The sequence below is a fragment of the Drosophila nasuta genome, chromosome 3 (genome assembly GCF_023558535.2).
Source record: "Drosophila nasuta strain 15112-1781.00 chromosome 3, ASM2355853v1, whole genome shotgun sequence".
NCBI classification, from domain to species: domain Eukaryota; kingdom Metazoa; phylum Arthropoda; class Insecta; order Diptera; family Drosophilidae; genus Drosophila; species Drosophila nasuta.
This window is the reverse complement of record NC_083457.1, coordinates 11,598,115-11,606,589: the sequence shown is the minus strand read 5'-3', so window position 1 is coordinate 11,606,589 and position 8,475 is coordinate 11,598,115.

Below are 8,475 nucleotides of genomic sequence, written 5' to 3'. Positions count from 1 at the left end.
TTACTTTGCACTTAAGAGTACAAGAACAGCCTGCCACATGTTGAAACTTTGCCATTTTTGCATGTTGCATGTTGCCACTTGGCAGCAGCGACCATTGGCCATTTTACTGACCAGCTCAAGGCCTGCCTTCCCCCCAACTGCTTACACTCTCTTTCACCCTCTCTCTTTGCCTTTACTGTTATTGTTACAGCTTTGGCTTCAGCATTTCGCTTGACCATTCGATTGTTGGTGGTAGTAAGGGATTTGTGTTGTGTAGTGTTGTGTGTTTTGTTTGTTGTATGTGTTAGGGGTTGGTTAGAGGTCGAGTCACGCTCTCTCTCTGCATCACTCCATCTCTTTCTCTCCCACTCGTTCTTTCTGTCAGTTGCTTATATGGTCAGTCTTTGATCGAGTTACGAATACTATCGAGGGGTTGCTTAATATTTCATCGCTCTAAAATGGCGTACATAAGACTTATAATATTTGGGATAGCTTTAGAATTTGTTTATAAAGCCAAATATCTTATTTTGTTTAAATAGAACAATGTTAACTTTTTATTTCTGCTAAGAAAATTATTGACCAAAAGTGTTAGAAGATATTTAGTGGCAGATTTTAGCTTTAAGTTAATAAATCAGTGATTGGTTCAATATTCCAAAAATTTAAATATTTATTGTTATTAATTTACGTTAAGTTAATTTAAATTGATAAATATTTGTACATACTTTTAGTAATTGATTTGAATTGTTTTTGAAACTATCTCAGTTAAAATATACGAAATCTGTAGCTTCCAACATTTTATGTTTATGTTTATTTGTCACAAGACTTATAAAGAATGGATTATTAGACATTTGATGCTCAATCAGTTGTTATTTTTAAAGAAATTTTAAGTGTCCAAACTATTTTTATTTATATTATGTTATGGTTTGTTTTATAATCTGGTGTGTTCTAAATTTCGTTAACGATACTATATACATATGTCGAAATTTTACATTCCAAAAAGGAGTCGAGAAATTCAATTGCTGTACTCATAACTATAGGAAATCATATTCAAAATTTATTTATGGGTTAGGTACATAAGGTTTATAATAAATGTCGGAGAGGTAAATAGATAGGGATTTTTTAAACATGTGTTGTTTTTAGCTTCAATGGAATATTTTAGATATATTTTTTATATGTATGAAACGAATGCTGTAGATTCATTAGTTTTGATGTCATAAAAGTATAATATCCTTTTATTTTATTTGGCACTATTTAAACTAATATGAACGGTGCCTGTAAATTATCTCAGTTAAAATATTCGAAATCTGTAGATTCTAGCATCTTATGAGAAAAGAATTATAAGACATTTGATGCTCAAATTTCTTAAATTTTCAAAGGAATTTTCTTGGATAATGATGAAATCTTGTTGTTTTATTTCATAGTCAGGTGTTTATCACGTTTTCTATATTTTAATTCATTATCAGGTGTGTATCACATTTAGATTTCAAATTTATATATTTTTTTCAAATTGTACTTTTGATTGGCATAATGTTATTAGATTTCTGGGAGCTCATAAGAAAAATAAAAGGAGCTAATTTTTCAGTTTCGTCTAGGTTTTGAATTTTCTATTCTTTTCTAATTTTACTATTTATTGATTACAATCCTTATGAATGTGTAGAATTTCTGAGAGTTTCTAAATAAGAAGACATACAAGAATATTCTTCTATTTAATTAGCCACAATTTTAACAAATTATGCAATGTTTTACTAGATTTTATTGGTTCCTCTATTCATATGTTTTCAAATGTTCTATTCTTATGTAATTTTATTGCATTTTCATACTGTTGATATAAGGGTAATGAAACTGAATGTAAATACAAAAAATGTTGATTTTTTCAATGGAGTTGCAATTGTGAGTAATTAAAGAAAAGATATTACTTTCAGTCAGATTTGTATTTCAAACATACAACTTCTTCAAAAAAATTGATTAAAGAGTAGTATGCTTAATACAGCGGTGCAAATTCAATAGACTCTTATATAATGTCAGATTGTTGTCTCTATGCATGTTCATATGTATTTGTAAAAAAAGGAGAGAGCAAATTAGCATATGCAAATAATTAGATAAATAAGCAAGAATTTAAAGTTTTTTTTTTATAAAATTCCTGAAATTTATTGCATTTATGAATTAACTAAATAAATGCAACAAAATAAGCAACAGCCCGGGCGAAGGACGTGGTCCATGTTGCTATCTCGCTCGCTCGCATAGCGGCCATTTTTTAAGTCACACACACACACGCAGCACACATACATACATACACACGTGAAAATGTTGCGCATTTAGCACAGACTCCAGCAATTGTTGTTAACTTTTGCCAATTTATTAGTTCAATTTTTAAATTTTTTTTTGATTACTTTTTCGTCTTTGCTTAAAAGCTTACCAACAATATTTTCACAATTTTTAATTTGATTTCTTTTCTTTGTTTGCCAATTGTTTTTGCTTTCGGATTTTGTGTGTGTTTTTTTTTTTGGTAAACTTTTGTCCAGTTTTTGACACTTTTGTACATTAACAAATTTCACATTTTCAAAGTTTTAGCTTCCAAAATGCAATTTTGTTTTCAAAAGTGTTTTTGATTTGTTGAATTTTGCGAATTGTAATTTTGACTTTGCTTTTGCTTTGCGTTGCGTTTCTTTTTTTGATTTCGTTATTTTTCTTTTTTGTCGGCGTTTTACACTTTTTACTCTCTGCTTTCACACGCTCTTTCCTTCGCTCTCTCTATCTCTTGCTTTTTACACTTTAAAGTTTGAAGTGCGCAAAATCCAGAAATGCGTACAAAACACGTGCTTCAAAAATGCGAGTATTTTTTGTGTTTTGTATTTGAAACATATTTTTTGTAATATTTGTAGTATAGTCTATTCAATTTTGATTTAACACGCACTTTATTTCGAATTTATTGTTAAATTTTTGTTTTATTTATTAATAAAAAATTTTGATGTGCTTTCGTTGAACGTTTGAATTTGAGTGAATTTCGTCTTCGGCTTCTTTTGGCGCCCGGTGCTCTTCCAGCCACGCACTTTCGACGACTAAAATCGCTGATTGCGTTTGAAAATTTTTTAAAAAATTTCTCATCTCGACAGCGCGCGCAAAAATGAAAAAAAAAAGTTCGAGGCGAGAGAAGATCGCCTCTCGCCTTTATTATATATTGCATTTGACGTACGTTTTTTTACAAAGGGGTGAAACGTAATTTGCGCGACAAAAAGGGAACAACATCCCCCTGGACAACCCTAACTATATATATAGAAAAAAAAGAAACCCTAAAAAACGGGTTGCCAACGCGCAGTGCGACGAGGTTTTTGGTTTCGCTCCCTATTGTGTGCTCACACACACACACACACTCAGGCAATCATCTTCATTATGACGTAGGCAAAGTGATCATGAGGTTGTCCTTGCACAATAATCCGTCAGACTTTGCCAGACTCAGGCCGAGATTCTTTTACGTCGCTTTGTTGACACACCTTTAGAGGCAGTTACACATACACACTCAAACACACACACATACACACTCACTCTCTCACTCTCTCTCTTGATCGCAAAAAGTATCTTGCAGATTGATCTGCTTCACCTTTTGTGTTTTGCCTGCCAAGAGTTCTTGTTCGGTTTTTTATGCGTTTGGCGCGCTTTTTGCTTAAGCAATCTATTCCTTCTGGGATTTCATTTCGGCTTTCCTGTTTTTCCTTTTTCGAAAAGAACATGATTTGTCTGCCTTATGGAATTTATTTTTTCTTTCTTCTGCCTAATTCATTTGCATATTTTGCTGCTCCTTAGCTGTTGAATTCAAAGCGGTTTATATAAGCGTTTGAAACCTCTATTTTTAAATGACTTAGCAACAATGCTCTTGTAACAACATACCGTTTACATATTTTAACAATTGGTGTGCTATTATATTTTCAGCATTACTTATAAAACATGAAATTCTCGATTGATTTGCTTTTAATGGATAAAGTTTGCAAGAGTTTCGAATTTCAGGTTAATTCATCTGTATACATTTTTTATATTTGTTCTCAATCTTAAGAGAGTTGCACTCTCAGATTTTAACTCTAAATTTTCTTTTTTAGAAAAATAATACTAGTAATTAGAATTTCAGCCTAAATTTCCCATATAAATTTTGATGAAGTCTTTATTTTCAATCTTTAGATAGTTTCACTATTAAATTCCTATTGTATTTAAACCTACTATTTGAAAAGTTTTGAAGAGTGATTGAGAATTAGATTACAAGATTTTTAAAATGTATTGTATTTATTATATTTCTTAAATATTTTCAATTATCAAATTGAGCAGATTTCAAATTTAATTTAAAGATTCATATTTTTCTGGAGTGCTATCAAAAACTTGTCAATTAAATTGAAAATTTTCGAGGGATACCATAATAAAATTCTAGATTGCTCAAATGAAATGAATATGAATGAGATGAGTACCATAAAAAAATATGTGTGGGAAATTACAAATTCCAATGACTTTCATTTACAAATGATTTTTCCTTTTAACTTGGATTTTAATAATGCCTTAAGTGCATTAAGAAATGCTGCTGCTTCTTACTTAATTCTTAGGTGAATGAACTGTAGAGAAACGCATGAGAAACTAACAACCAGGTAAAAGATGAATCAAGCGCAAAGAGGGAAACAAATTCTTTAGTTGATCCTAAAAAAAAACCGAAAGAAAGATTCTCAACAGAGAGGGATGCTCCCCTCCTCGCCTATTGTCAACCCGGCAAACAGCCGGCGAAGAAAATGACAAAAAAAGATGAAAGAGGTGCAACTAATTGCAGACAATCCCTAAAAAGAGAAAAAACATTTTGGAATATGTAAGATGCAAAGATGATCGAACAGTCAATACAACTTTTTCGAATATTTAAGATGCTACAATGATCAAACAGTCAATCAAGCAATTGCGCTATAAAAAAAAACAACGATGATCAAAATATACAACAAAAATAAATGGGAAAGTGCATTGGAAAATAGAAACCGTTGCACTCGCCTAACATTTGCACAATCACGCTCCTCATCTAGCCCTTTGCACACTGAACCTGAAATTTTTTTTAATTACAACAACGAGGGGAAGGGGTTACCCCTCGAGAGAGATCGTCTATTTTTTTGGGTTCTTTTTTTTTGGGCAAAAACATAAAATATTTGCACGCATATCCCAGCAATTACTTACGGTTTTGTGCACATTTCTATGGGCCTCAAAGGGGAGGATCTGAGCACTCTCTCTTTCTCGCTCTCACTCTATATCTTTTTTATGGCTAAGTAACTGAAACTGTAGATTGGCATTTATGCAGTTGGGCTTGACTTGCCCGCAGCAAAGCTGCTAGAGAATCAATCAACCCAATCAACACCTACACAAAGTAATTTAACTTTTAAGTTAAGAATCTGTTGAGAATCTTTGCCAGCATGTTGAAGTACCGATCAACTTACAGCATATGAAATACTAATACAGCTTAAAGCCAAAGCAGCTGCACTAAAAAACATTATTGAAGTAGTTTAAAAGAAAACGTTGTGTCAACTAGGTGATACCCTGTAAAGAGATATTATGTAGAAGGGTAATATTCAGTCTAGACTTTGGTTGATCCATTGGAAATGTCAATAGTAATAATACTTAAGAAATAAATACTTTTTAGAAAAGAAAGATTATAATACCCAAGCAATACGTAGTAATAAATCTTCTAAATAGTTAGAAAATGCTCTGCATGAAAAAATTTCTATAATTTGAGACTATATAGTCTCTTATTGACATAAAATAAAATAATAAATCAAAAATATAAATAAAAATAAAATAAAGAAATATCAATGGAAATAATTTGTTACAGAAAACTACACTTATGAGAATACTCTTATTCAAACTATACAAAGTTCTTTTAAATTCATACTTCACAAAATAATAGTTGTTAAATTACAAAATCAAATCTTTGTTCCATTTCTTTATCAAGTTCAAAAATAGTCGGGGAAAACAGCTTTTAACAAGTTTAGAAAATATACATATGTATATAAATATTCTATTGAGACTATAGAGAAGCTTTTTGAAATAAAATAAATTCCTATTACACAAAATAGTTGCAATTTAAAAAAAATATTTGTTCTATTTTTTTTTTGTAAAACCAAATAATAACTAGAAACTTTTTAAAATAAAATAAATAAATAATATAAATAAAAAAAAGTAAATAATAATGGATATTCCATCTCGTAGAAAAGTTAATTTATAAGAAAACTCTTTTTGAAACTATTCGAATTTCGCTTAATTTCCTATATGCAATATAATAGTTGCTAAAAATTCAATCTTTGTTCTACTACTTCTTCAAACTAAAAACTAGTTTCGAACATACCCCATTCAGTAAACATTTTCTAGGGTAAAGCAAAACTGCAGGACGCTGCAAAATCCTCGCATTTGAGCGAGACGAGCGAAACAAACAAAACAAAGCGCGACGCTGCCAAAAAAAAAGGGGGAAATTCAATGCCGTGAAAAGGGTAGACTAGAGAGAGAGAGAGAGAGAGAGACCCGAGCCGACCTCGGCGGCGACTGATTGCATGGGCCGAATGAATGGGATGAGATTGGCAAGAGGAATGGGAATGAGAATGTGAATGTCTGTGAATGTGGATGTGAATGTGAATGTGAATGTGAATGGGCTGACTGACTGAGTGACTGACTGAGTTCGTTATCCTTCTTGCCCAATCGACGCGATGCGACGCGACGCGACAGCGGAACAATGAGGCAGCCGCGCAGGCTGCTGAGCTCCTCTAGCGTCTGTCCTCTGCTCTTGCATCATCATCATCATCGTCGTCATCTGACAGCATCGCGCAACTGCAGCGGTTTTTTGTTTTGTTTTTTTTTGTATTAGGTTTTGTTCTAGTCATAGGGTTGTGTTCGGCTTTTCAAAAAATACAGAATAAAAAACCAACTGCAATGGGTGTTAACGGGGGAAGTCTGCTCTTGATCCTGCCACGATGATGATGATGCTGCGGCTGCTGCTGCAGATGATGATGACTTTGCAGTACGTTGATCTCACTTCATGTGCTTCTTCCACTTCCGTTTCGACGCAACTGACGGCGGAAATTTAATATTCCATTTTTTAATTTGACATTGAAAACCAGTTTGTAAACAGATTTTGGTACTCAGATTGTGTGCGATATCCATTTCAATAGACAACTTCATAATTATGAAAGGCTTATGGAAAGTAATTTCACAAGTATTTCTCTGTTGTGTCAACTTGATTATGACTCGTTGCAATTAACAGAAGATTATTTTTAAGTTAAATATGAATTTTAAACAGTTCGAAATGAGCGTTAATTGGGGATAATTCAAGGAACTCAAAGCTTTTATATTTTTTGTTTATTTTTATTTTTATTTCATTGCAGAATGCAATATTTTCTTAGTATTTAAATAGAATAATTTCAAAATATAAAACTTTCTTCCCTAAATCCTTCTCGTTTAAACATTGTTTGCCTTTTTAATTTATACACCTTGTAATTAGCAAAAAAAAACTTTTCGATTTTTACTTTATTTCGGTTTTTTTAATATGTATAGTATTTATTTTTGCAGTATTTCATTCAATAAATTAAATGTTATTCAATTTAAATATTTATTTCTGCAGTGGTGGCGCCATCTTCCGTCACGCATAGTTAGCACAAAGAATACGCGCGTTCGACACATAGATGGCGCCACCACACAGCTAAGCAAAGACACAAACCAACCAACATTCGCGTACACGCGTGAAATGGGTTTGTACAGAAATAAATATTTGAAGTGCAGTTAGTAACGGTCCAATGGTCAAGTGTTTACAAAATTTAACTTTTGAATATGCTTGCAATATTTAAATGAATGTGTTAAATTTATAAATGTTTATTAATTCATTACTTTATCTATTTCACAATAAGACTAAATATTTGTCGATGCTCATTTTGAATCATGGACTTATATAATTTATCTACTTCGTCGTAGTCTTCTTTTAATACAATTTTGCAATTGAAATTGGCTGCCAATTTGCGTTGTGTGTACACAACTGTTTTACACCTTTCATAAACTTTAATAGCAACTCGCATGACTGCGCGATTGTTTTGCGCAGACGTCACTAACTATCGTTAATTATTTGGCATTTTATGAATGGGTTTTCATCACACCAAACAATGGCAACGTCACGTCAAATGCACGAAAGGAGCAGGAGTTAAGGTCAATGTGAATGGTTGTAAAAGAGAAGGTCAGTGGCAGCGCAGTCAGCCCTCCTACACACACACACACATACACGCACACGTAGAGCAAATACTAACTCACTCACACCATGTGACTGAAACACTTATTGTCTCGCTCTCACTAACGCGTATCATTCGAAACTTTTTTAGCGCTCTCCGCAAACGCGCTTATCGAAGATTTGCTTTTGCTTTTAACGACGTCGACCACACTAAGTATAAGATGGAGAATGTGAAAGAAAATTGTGAGTGGGGCGCATTCGCAAATTTGTCATCGAGCGTCGCA